Source organism: Ursus americanus, chromosome 4 (genome assembly GCF_024610735.1).
Source record: "Ursus americanus isolate L20-20 chromosome 4, mUrsAme1.1.p, whole genome shotgun sequence".
NCBI classification, from domain to species: Eukaryota; Metazoa; Chordata; class Mammalia; order Carnivora; family Ursidae; genus Ursus; species Ursus americanus.
The window spans coordinates 81,381,326-81,401,948 of NC_142130.1; the positions used below are offsets into that span (position 1 = coordinate 81,381,326).

The window sequence follows — 20,623 nt, forward strand, 5'->3', positions numbered from 1 at the left end:
AAGCAAAGGTGAGCAGACAGAGAACCAGGGGAGCTTTCAGAATCTTAATACATTTTATTGATCCTAGAATGATTGAATGATTGCAAGCATTCATTATGGGCTATGCAAAATCTCAAGATTAGCTTTAAGGAATACACTTCCATGAAGGTTTGTGCTTTTATCCCATAATGGTTTCCTTCTAGTCCAGTCAGTCCCTCTCTAATCACCATTAAAAATCTGTATTCCATTGTATGCAACATGCTATTTTATTTGTCAGAGATAAGAAACATTCCTCAAATGCAAGGTTTACTCCCAATTCAGAGATATTGTCCTTGGAGCTCTGAACCAGAGACATCAATCTTCTTTTAGGCTCTTCCCCACACTCATCATTTACCCTTGGGGAAGTTTCAAAAATGGCTCTATACCCACACTGACATCTGGTACCAGGGATAACAAAAAAGATGAAGATACCTGCTCTAAATAACTGAACAAGCATTACAAAAGGAAATGTAGGTCAAGGTCAACCTCAGACCTCCTTATGCATAGATAAGGAAAAACAAGATATTAGAGAGATATGAAGAATAGAAAGAAAGAGGGAGGAACGAAGGAAGAAGGAGGGAAGGAAGGAGAGGAGGAAGGGAGGGAGGGAAAAGGAAGGGATGGAGGAGGGAGGGAGGGAGGGAAGGAGAAAGAGAGAAAGAAGGAAAGAAAAAAAGGCAATTCTTCTGATTTTGGATCTTTACCCTTTAAGTTCATCTCAATCTTTGTTCTAATGAACCCCTCTGAAGGCCAATAAAAAGTTTATGAAGTAAATAAAAGAAATGCATTTGCAACATTCTCTCTATCCCTTAGCAAAAAAAAAAAAAAATCTAAAAACACTTGTTCAAACAGCTACAGTGACGAAAACTTTTCGTAAGGAATGAGACTTAAGGTCTAAACCAATTGATTTCATAGCTGTACAACTAAATTTTAAAGTGTGGCCAGAGGTGATCTCTTTGGTTGTCCATAAACAGTAGGAGCTCAGATTAATCCTTTCTGAAGGAAAAAGGGGAAATGCAGCTGAACGACTTTTAAAAGTCTCCGAATTACAAATGAATAACATGTACTTGTGCATTTGTGCTGATTTTCTTAAGATAAAACCCATTTAATAACATGCATTTCATACTTCATTGAAGCAACATCTTCTTCTCCTTGGTTTTTCACAATCTAATTGGCCAACATGAAATAAATTTCCATTCTGAAAGCCAAGTTTCACAAAAGAAAGAAAGAATAGCTGCTCTTCATATTTGTCTTTATAGTTTACAAAGGAAAACAAAAGAAAAGAACTCACATACATCATTCCATTTAATTCTTGTCTTGGTCAGGGATTGCTTGGTGGTGAGGAAAAGTTTTCCTTAATAATTATGGCAAATAAGAGTTTTATTAGAAAGCTATAGAAAGGAAAATTTCATGGATATTCATAGGTGAGAAATAAAGTATAGCAGGGCCTCTTAGAGACAGACTAGGAACTGGAAATTCAGAAAATGTGGTCATCTCTCTTGGTCAACATGATTTCTGGTCTCCTCTCTAACAGACTATCTCCTGACCCCTGGTCTAATCCATTGTGCCCATTGTTTCCACTCAACATGAGTAATTGCCATGAGTCACATCAAAGTTTGTAGGAAGATACTGCTTCAAGCCATTTTCTCTCAAAGAGAGTTATAATTATGGTAGATTCTTGGATCTCCATGAGCTTCTCTATTCTTTTCACTACATGAGGCCTCATTATTCTTGATCAAATAGAGGATTCCTTCTAACTTCCAGATGGAAGATGGATGCAGACATAGTCATGGAGAAAGAAGAAGAATCAGTGTTCTAGCTCAGCAAAGTCAATCAAAGTTGACCTCTTTTCAGTGGGCTCATGAGAAATGAAATGTTTTCTGAGACACAAAGGAGAGATAAGCCAATATTTCTTTATGAGAGAACTGAACCAAAGGAAAATGCTATTTTGTGGTCAAAAATGGCCAAATATAAGCAATTTTATGTGGCCCAAGTTAATAAAAAGAGTATAACCAGATAAGTCATCCTGATTATTAACAATACAGATGGTAAAATTTTATTGATGTAGTATTCATATACTTGAATTAAGTCATCTGGCTTTCCACCTCAATATATTTGTTTCTTTTTCAGTGTACCTGGAACAATCCTTTTATTCATTAATGAAGATTTTCTCGATTTTCTGAGTCCATATTTTTCTTCCACTTAATCAAAAATATCGAGAGTTCCTGGTTTAGGGGTCATCTGAGGTTATTTTTTCTTAATCACATTTCATCAAAAACTAGTTGACTTATTTTTTCCAGAACAAAAATGCATGTTCAGAAAGAAGTACAATCACTAAGAGTCCGGATGTCCAGTATAATCCAGCAACAAAAAAGGGGGAGATGGACATAGTCACATGATTCCTGTTATTCCCCAAGCTCAAGAAACAAGGAGTTCTTTTTTTTTTTTAAGATTTTATTTATTTATTTGACAGAGAGAGACAGCCAGCGAGAGAGGGAACACCAGCAGGGGGAGTGGGAGAGGAAGAAGCAGACTCCTAGCAGAGAAGCCTGATGTGGGGCTCGATCCCAGAACGCTGGGATCGCACCCTGAGCAGAACGCAGACGCTTAACGACTGTGACACCCAGGCGCCCCTAAGGAGTTCTAAAATATAATAGAGAAGAGTAAAAACAGCATAACCTGGTTTTAGTTCCAACTTCTTCTACCTCTCAGGTTTGCAATCTTAGGCATGTTGATAAGCCAACTGAACCTCTCTGTCCATACATGTAAATTGAGGAATGAAAGTACCACAAAGACAGAGTTGATGTGAGCATGAATTAAAACCATACACTTATTTATCAGGCTTCTATTATGTTCCAGCACTTTGCTAGGGCAGAGATACAATAGGAGGAAAAGAAAGACACATTCCCTTTCAGACTTTTTAATGTTTATAATCTGGGGGGGAAGACAAAGACAATAATCAAAGGATCACATGAATAAATCTCAGTAATGGTAAATTTTCTGAAGGTGAATAATGTTCTGAGAATGTGGTAGGAGAGGATGCAGGCAAAGGGAACAAATCCTATGGCCAGAAGGCATGTGATTAGAACAAGGACATGACAAAACATCTAAGTGGCTAAATGAAGGGAAGATTGATGTGAAATGGGGCTGGAGTGGTAGTTAGGGTCCAGAGATTTTAACTTTATCTAATGAACATGAGAAACCATCAAATACTTTTAGAAGAGAAATGATATGATGAAATTTAATATTCAAAAATACCAGCCTGGCTACAGTGTGGACAAGAAATTAGAAAGGGGTCAAAAAGGATGCAGGGGTAAAATCCAGTGATCCGGGTGAGAAATAATGGCAGCCTTGGATTAAGTGGAGTAGAACCGGTAAGTCTTGATGTCGGGTTAAATTTGGAGAATAAAGGAGAAGGATGAGGGAGAATTCATAAGTTTCTGGCTGTGTAAGATACCAGTTGGGAACACTGAAAAGGAGCAAGGGATATGTGATGAGGAGCAGGTGAATGCATTTTCAGGTATGTTGAATATGACATGTCTCTGAGACATATAGTGGAGGTAACCAAGTAGGCATTTGAGTATTCAGATCGGAAGCTCAGTGGAAAAGTCTGGGTTATAGATGCAAACTTGTGAGTCATGTGCAGTGTCTGTGGTAACTAAGGTCTTGCATGAGTGTGTATCGGATATTCTGTGGGGAAACATAGAATGAGAAGAAGAGAGAGAGAAGGATTGAGCTTGTCCAGAAGAGGACTGACTGTGCAGAAGAGTCAAAGGTAAAGCACCCAGGGAGGTGGGAGAAAACCAGGAGACAATCATGCTAAAAATCCAATGTTCTGGAAAAAAGGCTGTGGTCAGCACAACTGAGTGCTGCTGAGATCAGGTACAATGAGGACCAAAAGTCACCTTGCCGAGAGTATGCCAGTCATTCACTGAATGATGTAGAAAGTCAGCGCAAGTTGGCCAAACCCTAAGCCACAGAATATGCTAATTTGACCCTGCGGCTGATTTCCTAGTGGTAAAACAGTAAATGAAGCCCAAAGAAGAGGGTCTGATGTTCTGATCATTGGAAATTCATCCTTTTCAGTAAGCCCTTCAGGATCTGTCCAGCCCCTCATCTCTTCTGATTCTGCTCAATCATGACCTTCTGTAACGAATATTTGCTGAGATTCCCTGTCCCACGTATTGTTTTAATGCTTAAATGTATAAATTCATTTAACCCTCACAATGACCCCTTGCACAGTGCTTAATTACTACCCTCACTTCACAGATGAAGAAAACAAAGCACAGAGAGGGTAAATGTCTTGCACTGGGCCACCCATCTAGTGAGGTGGCAGAGCAGAAATTCAAACTCAGGCATCCAGGCTCCAGAATTAGTGCTTTAATCATCTCACCACCTCTGCAAAGCCCTCCTTAACAGCCCCAAGAAGATGTCAATGTATTTCTCCCATGCTCCCATGGCACCCTGCGTATGTGTCCTTTATGAAACTTGCTATCTCTATTTTCATAAATGTCTCAAGCAGTACTGTCCAACAGAAATGTAATGTCAGTGACAAATGTGAGCCACACACACAATTTAAAATTTTCTAGTAGTCACATTTTAAAAAGCAAAAAGAAACAGGTAGAAATGATTTTAATAGTATATTTTATTGAGCCAAGTGTGATGGTTAATTTTATGTGTCATTGTGGCTAGGCTATGGTGCCCAATTGTTTGGTCATGCACCAACCCAGATGTTGCTGTAAAAAATTTTTTTAGACATGATTAACATTAAAATCAGTAGATTTAAGGGGTGCCTGGGTGGCTCAGTCAGCTAAGCGGCCGGCTCTTGATTTGGGCTCAGGTCATGATCTCGGGGTCCTGGGATCGAGCCCTGCATCCAGCTCCGGGCTCAGCAGTGAGTCTGCTTGAGGATTCTTTCTCTCTCTCACTCTCCTTCTGTCCCTCCTCCCACTCATGTGCTCTCTCTCTTTCTCAAATAAATAAATAAATAAATAAATAAATAAATAAATAAATCTTTGAAAAAAATCAGATTTAAGTAAGCAAATCACCCGTCATTCTGTGGGTGGGCCTTATCCAATCAGCTGAAGGCCTTAAGAGAAAAGACTGAGGTTTCCCAAAGAAGGAACTTGACCTCAAGATGGCAACATAGAAATCCTGCTTGTTTATAGTTTCCTAGAGCTGTCATAATAAAATATCAGAGACTGGGTGGCTTAAACAATAAACTTATTTCTCACACTTCTGGAGGCTGGAAGTCCAAGGTCAAGTTTTGGCAGTTTGGTTTCTCCTGGGGTCTCCTTGGCTGGCTGAAGGCTGCCTTCCTGCTGTGTCTTCCCATGGCTGTTTCTCCGTGTTCATGCATCACTGATGTCTCTTACTTTTCTCATAAGAACACCAATCAGATTAGGGGCCCACCCTTATGAAATCCATTTAACTTTAGCTACCTCTTAAAGTCCATATCTTTAAATATGGCACATTAAGGATTAGGGCTTCAACATATGAATTGGTGGCAGGGGTGGGGGTGGGGCAACAATTCAATCCCTTACACTGTGTGGGTCTACCCTGCTGATTTCAGACTCAAAAATGCAATATCAACTCTTACCTGAATTTCAGCCTACCAGCCTGCTCTGCAAATTTCAGACCTGCCAGCCCCTACAAGTGTATAAGCCAATTGCTTAAATACCCCCCTCTCCCTCTCTTGTCTCTTTGTGGATAGATAGGCAGAGAAATACTATGTGTTCTGTCCCTCTGGAAAACTGACTAATACATCACTGTATCAAAATATTATCATTTCTATATGTAATCAATATAAAAACTATTAATGAGATATTTTACATTCTTTTTCATATTAAGTCTTTGAAATCTGGCTTGTACTTTACACTTAGCGCTCTTCTCAATTTGGGTTAGCCACATTTCAAGTGTTCAATAACCACATGTAGCTAGTAGCTATCATAACACGAAGTGTGGCTCTAGAACAAAGCAACGAAATTAAGAAAAAAGAGGTGGGACTGAACTCTACCCTGTCACTGAGGCTCAGTGAATGCTAGCTATAATTTCTCCTAACAGGAGGGCCTCTCTGACCCGAGGTGCTCTCATACACAAACGAGGTGTAATAGTACCTACCTCAGAGAGCTGCTGTGAAGATCTGTCATAAAGCCCCTAACGGACTACCTGCCTGATAAAGTACAGATGCTCAATAAACATCTGGTACTTTCTTTCCCTCTTAGGCTGTATATATGTTTTCTTATCTTCCCTCTTTAAGAAATGGTTTATTTCGTCTTTCTTTCTCCAGTTTTGTACATTGGTATGTGCTTTAAAAAATGCTTGTGGAATTAATGCACGGTCTTATCCTGCTGTGGTGGAGTATATCTGCTTGTTGATGTATATTTTCCTTTAATAAATCATTCTTTAAAACACTTTGGAAGGACTTGCAAGTTGTGGAGCTGTTGACATTGTAGTGGGTGGTTCAGTGGAGAGATGAGTCAGATTTGAGTTTGGGGATTTGAGGGAAGAGCCTGTTAAGTTAAAGGAAATGGGGCAGCATCACAAGTAAAACCAACCAGATCTACCACAGACATCTCTGACATAAGAGTACACCAAATTTTTAAGTTCATTACTGCATATAATTTTCCATTACTGAAGATAAATTTGACAAATGTTAATGAGATGGGATGTATCCTCATTAAAGAAAAAAAAATAAGAAAGACATTCACATCGGGTCACAGAAAATCTAGTTTAGATGAAATATTTTTCACCTACCAGTAAATACATTAAAAGACCTAATTCATAGGTAAAAGTAAAATTTTCTGGTAATATACCATTTGATGAAGACACTCGATCATTTAGTCAGGGTTCTCCAAGGCAACAGAATCAATCAGATGTATATAGACAGAGAAAGATTTAGTACAAGAAAATGGCTCACATGATTACAAAGGTTGACAAGTCCCAAGATCTTCAGTCACCTAGCTGGAGACCACAGGAGAGCTGATGGGTGTATGTAGTCCCAGTCTGAACACTGTCAGGCTCAAGACCCAGTCTGAAAACAAAAACAAAAACAAAAACAAAAAAAAACTGTTGCCTCAGCTCAAAGGCTGCCAGGCATAAAGAGTTTAATCTTGTGCAGGAGGGCCAGCCTTTTGAACTACGAAGGCCTTCAACTGATTGAATGAGCCCCACCCACACTGGGGAGGGCAATCTGCTTCACTCAGTGTACCAATTCAAATGTTAATCACATCCAGAAACACTCCCACAGATAAACCCAGAATAATGTTTGGCCAAATGTCTGGGCACCCTGTGGTCCAGGTTAAGTTGACACATACAATTAACCGTAACACCTGACAAGGCACAAGATGCCATCCTAGGAGAGATTTCTATCAGAGCTTAATATATCAATAAAGCATTCCTTCCACAAACTGCTCCCTTTTTCCTCCTACTCTGCTTCTTCTTTGTATAATCTGTCAGAGAAAACACTTGGGAATGGAAACACTTTTGGGGCACCACTCTGTGCCATACATCCTACTGGGTACTCTTGCACACACTGTTGACAAGTGGTGAGGCCAGGACTCCTCCAAGGGGCAGCAGCCTTGAGGAAGCCACCGCAACCCAAACTCTGCTGCTCAGTCTCGTCTCTTTGAAAACTCAGTCTTTCCAGTGTCCCAGACTTAGTCAAACTTGGGAATTGTAAACATGCAAACTAGATTTGGGAGACTTCTATACATGCCAGGGCAAAAAAACATTAATTATGATGAGAGATACAACTGTCAAGGGGTCCTCTAGCCAAAACATTCCTTCCTTGTAAAGCTATATCAGAAATCAAATTATAATCAAAATATTGCTTAGTGAAAATGAATTCAGTGTAAGTGGGGTTTGATTTAAACAAGATGTTCAATGGCATCAAGCAAAGAATAATACTATAATTTCAACCACTAGTATCAGACAGGACAAAACTTGGGAACAAATTTCTCTAGAATTCTCTGCCAAAGTGTACTTCATGGATTCTTTTATTCTTTCATACGCCAGGCTGACCAACTCCCTTTCTGTTTAACACATTATTTCTTTTAAAAATATTTAACAAGTTACAAGTCAAATTTTAATGATTTATAAACTATTCTGTCTCAGTAAAATGACTTCCATATTTCTCCTTTTAATTTCCTTAATTTTCAAAGAGAATCTCACTGTTTGACTTTGTTTTCATTAATATCCATTTAATCTTTAGCAATTCTGTTTGGCAATCTATTGCTGTTTAACTATCAGAAAACATAATGGCTTAAAACAAGAACCATTTTATTAGTATCACTGCTATTCTCAGCACATTCTCAGTTTTCAGCTCAGGTTCTTGGTATAACTGACATTAGGATGTTCTAATATTTTTAAATGGTGTTTTAGGGCTCTCCAAACAATTTTTGGAAGGAGTAACTTTTGTTATTTCCTACTGAACAGTCTTCATGAATGTGCTGCCCTCTAGGCATTATTTTATTCCTTACCATTATACTATCATATCTCTCCTATGTTCTGACCTCTTAGAAATCTGAAGAGCGACTGGCTAAGTAGTCTGTTAGACTACTCTATCTTAAGGTGTTAATGATGGTTAAAAACAGGTGATATTGGGGCACCTGGCTGGTTCAGTTGGTAGAGCACACTACTCTTGATCTCCAGGTTGTAAGTTCAAGCCCCATGTTGAGTGCAGAGATTACTTAAAAATAAAATCTTTAGGGGCACCAGGGTGACTCAGTTGATTAAGCGTCCAACTCTTGATCTCAGCTCAGGTCTTGATCTCAGGGTTGTGAGTTCAAGCCCCACATTGGGCTCCATGCTGGGTATGAAGCCTACTTTAAAAAAATATTTTAAAAATATAAATAAGTAAATAAATTAAACAGGTGATATTAAGATCATTCTTCAATGCCTTAAGGTAAAGGAGTTGGTAAATCTGAAATACACACATCAAAGCAGTGTAGATAGAAAAAATATTTGGTCTGGGCAGGGGAGATTTGAAGGTGAGGAATTACTCCATTTATAGGAAAACACATGTTAACCCATAAGACATAATTCTTTGGTAGGAACTGCCATTTGGTGACAGGCAGCCCAAGAAGGTAAATTCCACATTTAATAGAAAGATGTTTTAAATCACATAAATCTTTATAAAGGGTTTATAATCTCACACAATTCTCATTCTACAAGTAATGTTAAATATGAATCACACAGCATTGAGGCATCTAGCCTTCAACCTCATACCTCATGATAGGAGCACTGATATTTTAAGGATCTTGTAAGAGAAGGATCTCATTAGATTCCTGATACGTCATGGTCACTTTCTAGTGCTGAGACCTCAGAAGACATTTTTTTTCTTGTGGTTTTCCACAGAAAACCATGATGTACAAAAATTAGTTTTTATCCTGTTGTGTTCTTTTATTCAACAAATATTTGTTGAATGTTGCCCTGTGCCAGGAACTGACACAGCAATGAGCAGTTGTGACGCTGCCCTAAGAACACCTAAAGTATCAATAAAGTCTCTCAAACTTGTAATCATGTTGGAACTTTCCATATGATCCTTCCTTCCTCCCTCCCTTCCTTCCTTCCTTCCTTCCTTCCTTCCTTCCTTCCTTCTGCTTTCTCTTTTTCTTCTCTTTCTTTCTTTCTTTCTTTCTTTCTTTCTTTCTTTCTTTCTTTCTTTCTTATTTAGCAAATGTCTAGCTAGCTAAGTAGCTATCATCATCTTTCTATCATAGTGTACTGGCTAAGAGAACAAATTCTAGAGGTAGAAGGCAAGGGTTCATAACCCAGTTCCATGGGTAAAAAAAGCTTTAAAAGAATTATAGGCAGGTGAATGGATGGGTAGAAAGATGGATAGATGATAGGTAGATAAATAGATAAATAGTTGATAGATAGATGATAATAGATAGATGATAGATAGATGCCGAACGAAATCATAAGTGAAGTTCCTATGTAAAGCAGAACTCTGACGATAATCATTGTTAAGTCCCAGAATAACTCTCTGAGACCCTTTTTGTCATAACTACCTTGTTTTTTCCTTAATAAATTATTCTTACAATATTCTCAGACAATAATGCCTAAATATTTTGTAAATCATTACATTCAACCTTATTTTTCTTCTCCCTTGGGCACTGTTCAGCAATGAAACGCAGTTTCATTTTCACTTTTCAAAATGATAGCATAAAAAAACAGAAGTGAAAGTATGAATCATAATATAATCAGGAGTTCATAGTGAGATATCCATTTATAACTCAGAAAACCACAGGGTATTTCCAAACTGATGTCATTCATAGAAAGAATGCCATGTGTTGTGGAAGAATAAGAAAAATTACCTAGGCCAACTGGGGGATTTAGAATGCATGTGGGATATTCCCAGCTAATTATTTTAATTTATTTTTAATTTAATTACAAATATCAATCTCTATTTCAAGTACTTAAATTTACGCTCATCTTAGACATTACATTGGATTCTGAGTTATACTTTTTAATTGTGATATGACTCTTTTACTTCAGAAATCATCAGCATAAGTACTTTATGTAAGTCAAGGTTTTCTTTTATTTTCTTTTAAAATCTGTATAAATATTAAGATTATCATGAAATTCTGTGTAATTATTTTACTTTTTGGAAAAAAATTAGAATTGATCTCTGCTCAAATTATTAAAATTGATTTTATTTTATTCTTTTTGGAAGTGAAGAGAAATAATATAAATTTTATTTTTACTTTTTCCAACTAAATAATCAAAATAGGATTTTTCCCTTCCACTACATTCAGTTTTTTAGGAACTTGAAGAACATTATAGTATATGCTTAATAAATTAGTGATACGACAGAGAAGAAACATTATTCAGAAACTAATTTCCTCTGGGTTACCTGCCTTTGCTTCAAAAAATTCTTTGGATACATTAGTTCTGCCATATTTGCAGCTACATTTGCTAGTTGGTTGGTTGTTTTGATACAGATCCTGATATGCAGTTGTGAGGACAGCCCAGTTATATCATTTTTCAATCAGTGGATGTTCCTGGTTTCCCATTAGCCAATGTCCACAGCATGAGAGACTCCACAGAAGTCACACTATTCACTCACCCAAGTAGCATCACTAGTTTGCTCTTAGGTGTCGGAGGCTTATCCATGAGTCCAGTGGTTTACCCATAATGTCTGGTCCTGAGGCTTGCTAGAAGATGCTTTGCTGTCCTGGACTTTTCAGTAGAGCTGTAAGTGAATCTGTCAATAGGATGGGCTGACCCCATGTGATTAAGGAACAAATTTCAAAATACATCTGAAAATTAAATTCCTCTTTATTCCATAAGCAAATAGAAAGTCCACATGGACTAAAGACTTAAAAGCTAAAAGCAACCCTTAGAAATTCTAGAAGGAAATGTAGGAGACTATCTTATAACATTGAAGTAATGAAAGATTTCTTAAAATATAAAAAGGTTCATCAGTTATAACACATGTACAACTCTGATAGGGATGTTGATAATGGGGGAGGCCATACATACGTTGGAGCAGGAGGTATGTGGGAAATCTGTATATCTTTTCTCAATTTTGTATGAAACTAAACCTTCAAAAAATGAAGTCTGTGAAGAAAAAAAAGACTAAACCATCAAGTATAAACTATAAGTGAATACATTTGATAACATAAACATTTTCAATCTTTATACATTAGAAACCATTAACAAAGTTTGAAGACAAGCTACAGACAGAGAAAATATTTACAATGCATTTGAGAAATAATTTTAATCTAGAATAAAGAAAAATATCTTATAAGACAAAGACAAAAGGCCCAAAAATAAACTAATATAAACCTTCATTTCACAGAAGAGAATCTCTATATGACCAATGAAGATATTTTTAAAAAGAGAAAAAAAAGTAACATACTAGTAATAGGAACATGCAAATTAAAACAAGGTACCCTTTCATATCCTCAGACTGGAAAAAATTCAAAAGTAAGTAGTGGTGAGGGAGTAGGGGAAACAGGACTTTCAAATTCTTAATGTTAATTCCCGATGATTAATGAACAGTGATGTTTTACTATAGGGAGTGCAGTTTAAATTTGAAAAGAGAAAGGTAAGAGATTGAGAGAGCAAATTGGTATAATTTTGAAAGCACTTTCAGAATACCTAGCAAGTTTAAAGGTACTAACCCAGCAAGTCAACTTCTTCCAAAGTACAAACTGCAGAAAAATTCTTGCACAGAGACACTACTAGAATATTCATTGCAACATTCCTTTTTAAAAATATTTATTTATTTACTTACATACTTATTTACTTAATTTGAGAGAGAAGAAAGAGTGCGCACACGCAAAAGTGGAGGGGGGGCAGAGGGAGAGGAAGAGAGAGAATCTCAAGTAGCCTCCGCACTGAATGCAGAGCCCCAATGCAGGGCTCCATTTCAGGACCCAGAGTTCATGACCTGAGCCAAAACCAAGAGTTGGTTGGTCAACTGGCTGAGCCACCCAGGGGCCCTGCACATTCTTTACAATCCCAAAATGTGTGTTGTTGGAAGAACAGATCCTCTTAATTTCCTTTGTCTCAATTCCAAGCAGCCATTTCCTCTTTGGAGACTTACCATTCTTTTTATATAGTTGGAAATCAGGCAAGGACCCTATCTCCTTGTTCCCACAGACTCCTCCCTTCTCCTCTTTACACTGCCTTATTCCCATGGGAATCTCCTTCTAGCTTGGAAATTTCATCTCCCATCATGTTTCTGGCCCAAACGCTTGTCATTGCCCACAAATCCTCCATTTGGTCTTTTCTGGTAATCTTGCCTGACCTCTTCAGACTTTCATTATTAGAAATTAATAGCCAGAAATATTATCTTGGTTCACAGTTCCCCAGCACCAATTATTTGCACAAATGAGGAGGAAAAGACATAGATATAGATAGATATAGATATATAGATATAGATATATAGATAATATATAGATATATACAGAGACACAGTGAAGAAAAAGCATGGATTAATCATTTCAAATATTATTGTGCCATATTCTTCTCCTAGAAAATTTTTAGACAGTGACACCCACACACAAATTGCTGCCTAGCTCTGTGGGTGGGGTGAGGAAAAAAGCACAGATGTCTGGCAAATTTCTTGACTCATCTAGAAGTTTCCACTCATGCCTCAAGGAGATGTACCTTCATCCATCAATAACCTTCTGCTAACTTTATCCTTCCCACCCTAGGAATGTGAGCTTAGCACAAGTAAAGGCAGAACTTCTCCTGAAGCCAGATATTGCATCATGGATGTACATAACTAGTAAGAGATTGCCCTGGGCAACCTAAAGACAACTCTACAAAGCAGAAGGGCTGTCAGTGACTATAGACAACTTGGGTGGTCCAGCCATTCTCCTCCTCTTCAGTCAACATCCTTCTCCAAATCTATGTGCTCAAAAAGTCAGAGGAAGCCCTCTGCTTCTGTTAGGGGGGAGGTAATGAGGCTAGCTGCCACATCCTCTCACCTAGCATCCATCACCGGAATGGTGATCCACTTTTTCTTTTCTCCTGTGTCTTCCCTTTTCTGATATAATCAGGGAGGAAGGAAGGAAGGAAGGAAGGAAGGAAGGAAGGAAGGAAGGAAGGAAGGAAGGAAGGAAGAGTGAGGGAGGGAGGGAGGGAGGAAGGAAGGAAACCCTCCCTTAGGTAACAAATATGAAGAATTGGGTGAGTACTCGTCCCACACTCTCTTTGGTCAATCACATAACCTGTTGTTGTTGTTGGGGGGGGGCTGCTGTTAGTTTTACATTTCAATTTGAAAGCAGTCACTGTTTATTAACTGACCGAATTACAAAAATAATCATGATAGATGCCTTAGTTCATTCTGTTAAAAAGAAAACCACAGACCCAAAAGTGGTGTCACTTAGGTTAAGGCCCCAGGTCAGTAAACCAAGACTTGACACCTAACCTCACTGCAGTTTCAACCCCCTAAAAATGTAACCTTTAACCAATCGACATGAGAATTTCCTGGTCAGCACTAGGAAATTTCCTGATAGACCCTTTCATTCCCCCTAGGAAGGCGATCTTACCTAGAATAATGGATTCTTTGCTCATAGAACTTCCTGTCCTCCGCTCCTTTTCTACCTTTAAACCACTCCTTTTCTATAGCCCTTTGGAGCTCCCTTCTACTTGCCACATGGAATGCTGCTCCATCCCTAATTATTTAATAAAGCCCATTGGATTTTTAAAATTTACTCAGTTGAATTTTTGTTATTTAACACTTCTAATAAACCTGTTGATTTGGTCTTCCCTGTTGCCAGCATCTCTACCCTCTACAAAATGAATGGTCTTTTTCTTCAGCCCACCTCATACAGAAGAAAATTGGGAGAACCAGTGGGCGTTGTTTGCTACTTTAAAGCATTTGCCACCAGTGTAGGTCTCATGAATCAGATCCTCCATTCAGACAATGCCGTATTTACCAAGAGATTCAGCGATCAATTCTTGTTGATTTTACCATAACCATGAAAGAAAACACATCATGTACTCACTTCAAGTTTGGATGCCCCTTCTGACATATGGTTCCCCAATCCTCAGCATGTTAACTGAAACACTGCTGAGCTTAACAAAGGTACCACTGAAGATATGGCGAAGGCAAAGAAGCCGCAACACCTTTCAGAACTTTGGGGTCACACCATTAATACTGATCCTGATGACAGATGCCAATTTGGGTTCTACGGGTACATAGAAATTGCCAGCTTTTCTTGCCATCCTAGCAATTCTTTTTTTTTTTAATTTTTTTTTTTAAGATTTTATTTATTTATTCGACAGAGATAGAGACAGCCATCGAGAGAGGGAACACAAGCAGGGGGAGTGGGAGAGGAAGAAGCAGGCTCATAGCGGAGGAGCCTGATGTGGGGCTCGATCCCATAGCGCCGGGATCACGCCCTGAGCCGAAGGCAGACGCTTAACCGCTGTGCCACCCAGGCGCCCCCATCCTAGCAATTCTTATAGCAGTTCTGTACATCTGTCTATATTCTTTGTGATAGTTTACCTTTTTCATAGATAAGCTTTTTCTTTGCTTTTCAAGACATCTTTTGGGCAAACCTCTTCCTTAAGGTCTCAATGTTCAGTTCCGTGCTTTTTTTTTTTTTTTTTTTTTTGCTTTTTTCTTAAGTGTTTCTAGCATAGCAGGGACCATATCTTTTTCTTCTCTTCTGCACCTTCCATGGTTCCAGCCAGAAAAGAGAACCACATAACCTGTTTTTTGTTTTTAATTTTTTAATGAGCTGATATTATCCCCTTTACTTTGAACTTGCTTTTTTTTTTTTTTTTTTACCTCACTATATATTGTAAACGTCCCTCTTGTTTGGGACATTGATCGATCCCAATACATCATTTTCTATTGTGCATGTATGTGCATGTGTGTGTGTGCACATGCGTGTGCCATAATTTATTCAATTCCCTATTCATGGGCATTCAGATGGTTTATACTTTGTTGTTGCAAGAAACAATGCTACAAAAGGCATTATTCTATACATGTCTTTTATCAAATGTTTTTTTAATGTGAGTTAGAATTCATGAACTAGAGTTGCTACCTGACATAGAGTCATTTTAACTCAAATAACCACTGCCAGACTTACTTGCCAAAATAGTAGAAAAATTCACACTTCCATCACCAAAGTACTGGAATGCTCATATCCTTGAGTATTTGCCAGCAATGGTTGTTATTGCTTGTTTAAAACATTTGCCATCGGACAGGTGAGAAATATTATTGTCACAATTCAGTATCCTAGGCCAGAGGCCAGAGGCCTAGCATGCCTGAGAACCTGAAATTCTTAGCTGCACCCATTGATATCTCTTTCTCCACCTGACCCTGGTTTGAGACCTGCTTCCCTCTGCAGAGGTCTGAGAAAGTTAGAAACAGCCAGTGTTTTCCTTGGTAATGTTTTCTTAAAACTCAACAGGATTATGTCAATTGTTATTACAAGGAAAGGCCATTGACACACTAGTTTGAAAAGGAAAAGGTGTGTCCACTGTCTAAAATAAATAAAAGGTCAAAACACATAGTAACAGTTAGAAAACTTAACGGTTACAATAGCATTAAGGAAGCAGGTAAGACAAAGCCGGGCTCAATGCTTGTAAACTCAGGGTGTCTCCTGAACTTTCACAGCCTAATTTGGAAAATTAAATGTCGAACATCCTTGAAAAGTTCTGATAGTGGCCTTGATATTAAAGGTTTCAACAGTGTGTTAACTGTGGCCCTACTTTTGACCCCACTTGATACCAATGATTTCAGAATGATTCATGACTAATGAAAGGGTGACCAAGCGTAAATTGCATAACATACTGATATAAGGACACACCTAATTTCATTTTACATCAAAACAAAAATTGATGTGATTGTTAAACTTGGACACTTGTTTAACTTTAATTCAAAGTCTGGACGAAATCATTTTTCATAAGTGGCAAATGATTCAGCTCCAATTAGAACCAGTCCTATTAGTTGACTGGGGCAATGTATCGACTTGCAGAGGATGTGAAAATCATCTGACATTCCAAATCGTATTGATCCTACATCAAGGGAGAGAAAACACTAAGAGAAATGATGCCACAAGCACAAGTTTGCCACAGTCCCTGAAACAAGTAGAAAATTCTGGCATGAGATCCTAAGGCAGCTCAGGAATAATATGTTCTACCTAAAACATAACATAGTATGGGCATAACTCACTGGGCAGTACCCGCTATATCAGAGATCAGAACAGAAAACAGTGTACTACTGCTGTGTAAGAAAACAAAATCATGAATTCAGATATATTTATGGGAAATAGCAAAAAGAGACATTCCTTCTGGAGGAGCATGTGCACATTTCTATTTGCTTCTCACATGGTATTATGATATTTGTGGGTCTGATATTGTCTCACGTACTTACCTATAAGCTGACAAGCAGAAGACTCTTTTATTCATCTTTTTAATGACCCAAATCCAGCAGAGTGTCAGGTACAGAGTACATGCTCCATACATGTTAAATGTAGACGTTGAAACATTGATGCTAAACCACCGGAAATATTGATGTAGTTAGATCTATTGATTTATCAGAGCTATGGACTGAATTATGTCCCTCTCCTCCCTGCCCCTGCAAATTCATATATCGACGTCATAACCCCCAATGTGATTATATTTGGAGATGGGGCTTTTAGAAGGTAATTACAGCTAAATGAGGTCATAAAAATGGAGAAGTGGTCATCTACAGGCCAGGAAAAGAGCCCTATTGCCTGGAACAGAATTAGTTAACACCTTGATCTTGGACTTCCAGTCTCCAAACTAAAAAAATAAGTTTCTATTATTTAAGTCACCCAGTCTATTGTATTTTGTTATGGCAACCCAAGAAGACCAAATCAATAACCCAATAAAAATGCTAATGCTTTTCATTGGTTTTATGACAATGAACAAGACCAAAGAAAAATGACTTTTTTAAAGTCATTATAATGATCATCCAAGAATGAATTTTAGCACAATATTTGACAGGTATGAAAATAAGGGCAATCTGAAAGCTAAAAAACAGTATATAACAAAGTAGATTAGAGGAGAAAAATTAAAATATAAGTTGTAAATTACTTTAACACAAAAAGATTTTGTTTTATGTAGAACCATTTATCCAGCCTGCATGTCACTTGACAGAGGACTCTGATTATGTTTGATTAACTCTAATAAAGCTTGAAAACCATTTTAACCTAATACAAATGTCCCACTCTCTTCTTAGATTTCATTAAAGATTGGTAACCCATTGCATAAGCGTTACTTTCAAACTATAGCCCACTACATTTTCTAATTTGGAGAAAGGAAATGCTTCGAGTGTTTCTTATGAAGCATAGGATCCCACACAAAAAGAAATGTCATTTATTTCTCATATTTGTCTCATGATATGACATATTTTGATGTGAAGTGGGCCATCAGAAATTTGCAAACCAAAATTAGAGAGATAACAGTTGGGAACTCCACCCTTGCTGCAGAGTTCCTTGAATGAAAGTTGCCTTTCGGGAGTAAAGGCACAGACTAAGAAATGTGACACATGCTTTATACATTTATCATTATGCTGCCCAAAATGACCACACTAGCATAGGTAGAGAAATCCAGATCCAGGTTAATTTGTCACATGTACCAACTTTTAAAGCAATAAATAGAAAGACATTCTAAGCCATTAGCACAAACGTGCTTGACATTTTCATAACAGCACAAGCAACTTCAGAAGGACAATAGTTTGGTTCTTCGGAAGGTCATAGCTTTTGCTTTTGCTTTTCTTTTTTTTTTTTCTTTCAAAAATCGTACCTACACGTTCAGTTGCTGGCCTGAAGACAGAACTAATTTCTAGGGCATTCTGACATATTCGTTATCAAATCTCCAATTTTAGAATTGTCACAGTGATACGTGAATGTTTGAAAACTAAAACTCAATACTGTATTCTCTAATACTTCCTGTGCCTTTTTATTGATAGCCTCGTGAATTGAATGTGTTACTTTTTCTTGTGGCAAAAACTTGGAAAGTAAAATTCTGAGTATTATTCTTTGTTATATCGTTTTACTCTAAAATACATGTTCAAATAGATTCTGCATACTGTCTAGTATTGCACCACATGGAGAACATTTGTAACTAGGTCAACATACACTGTTTCTAGGCACCAACAGGGAGATAATTTGTTATACCCATATTAGAATATTACCAGAGTAACAGAACTAAAATGACTCACTGGGTTCTTGGTTGCAGGGCTCAGTGCTGCAAATGGTGCTAAATCAGGGCTCGGAAGACTGGCAGTTGTGAAAGCCTCCTTGAGAGACTTTGACAGGTCATTAGTGACTCTTCCAAAACACAAAAGTACCAAATAGGAGAACGTGTTGGACCAAGGGAAAAGAAAATATGGAAAGCATAGGAGAAAAGACGTAAGGCCCCTCTTCTTCCCTGAGAATGCAAACTCAAGCTGATAATCAGCTTGAGTTTTAGAGGAAGCAAAGGAAGTTAGTGCACATGACACCTTGCCCTGCGTGATCTAGAAGAATAAAAGAATAACCAACTGTTGCCCTACAGGGCTACAGCCACAGGTGTCAAAATGACCAGAGGACATTTGGAAGAGACCCCCGGATCTGAAAAGGAAGATTCTGTCCATCTTCAATCACTGTGCCTGACAGAAAGACTCTCAGAAAGAATACCTGAATCTCATTTAATGTTATATACCAATTTTACCTCAATTTAAAAAAAAAGCAAGAATTGGGTGACATAGAAAAGAATTCTGCTTCATATACAAGCTATCAATACCATGTTTTAGTCATTCAGTCAGTATTTATTGCCTCCTGGGAATGAGATACTAAAGAAGAATACAACACTGAAAGAGCAGTTATGATTCCCATCCTCACGGTTTACAATCTAATGAGGAGATGGATTCCACACTCACCTGCCTTTTCTCCTTTCCTGCCTCCTTTGCTGTTCCTCCTCATCTTTTGACCTCTGGATTCTGGAGTGCTCCAAAGCTCGGTCCCTGAGCTGCTTCTGTCTTTTATCTACACGCTTCCTCTGGACTCCTCCAGTCTGTGGCTATAAGAACCATCCACACACCCAATGACTTCTAAATTTACATCTCCAATCAGAGCCTCTGATTTACATCTCCAGTTCAGAGCCTCTCCTCTGAATTCCAAATACCTGACCAACAAATCCACTTGGAAGGCATTTCAAGCAAGATGACTAAAATTGATTTCCGATCACCATCGATCTGCCCCAAGCTCCACCCTTGCCCCTTTCCAGTCTTCCCCATCAAATATAATAGCAACCCCATCCTTTCAGTTAGTAACCAAAATTCCAGGCATCATTTCCTTGATGTCTTTCTTTCTTTTATACACTATGCAAATTTGTCAGCAAATCCTATTTACTCTATCTTCAGAATATATTCAGAATTTGGCTGTTAATCACACAGCCCAACCTACAATTATCTGTGCCTATATGATTGCAATTACCTCCTAATTATGCCCCTGTTTTATGTTTGTCCAGCTTCATCATATTCTCCAAAGGGCAGACATAGAGATTCAATTAAAACATAATCTTACTCCTCTACTCACAACCTTTCAGTGGCTCCCCAGCTCACTCAGAAGAAAAGCTAAAAGTCCTTACCATGATATATGGGGACCTATGTGATCTGGTCTCCATTACTTCTTTGACCATGTCTCCTCCTACTTTCACCTTGTCGTTCCACCTTAACTAAACTGGCCTCATAACTGTTCTTTGACCAGAGCAGGCAAGCCCTTGCTCAAGGCTTTGCACTTAATGTTTCCTCTGCCTGAAATGTTTTTCCCCCTAACAATCCAAATCATCTTAGAAAACAGTGGGAGTATACTTGTGAAAGTTTAAAATTTGCATTTCTTTTAAAATGCTTTAGAACTCAGACCAAGCACTACTCTGTACTGACCTCACACCAATTTGGTGATATTAGCAACATTCTTCATATATAAATATACAAATGCTTTAAGTCTTGCTTTAAGCCTTTTTTTCCACTCAGAGAATTCTAACCATCAACACGATACACTTGACATAAATTTGTGTCAGCTCCAACTTTAACATAAATCACAGTGTAACATAAATAGTATAGCCTGGTTGATGGCATCAATTATTTCACAAATGCTGAAGCTGAACTTGAAAAGTTGAA

The 20,623-nt window shown here is 38.0% G+C and overlaps 1 pseudogene; it reads right to left on the reverse strand.

Annotated features, from left to right (window-relative positions):
* Positions 1-14,208: 14,208 nt before the first annotated feature.
* LOC123784409 (large ribosomal subunit protein uL30 pseudogene) lies at positions 14,209-15,145 on the reverse strand (annotated as a pseudogene).
* Positions 15,146-20,623: the final 5,478 nt, after the last annotated feature.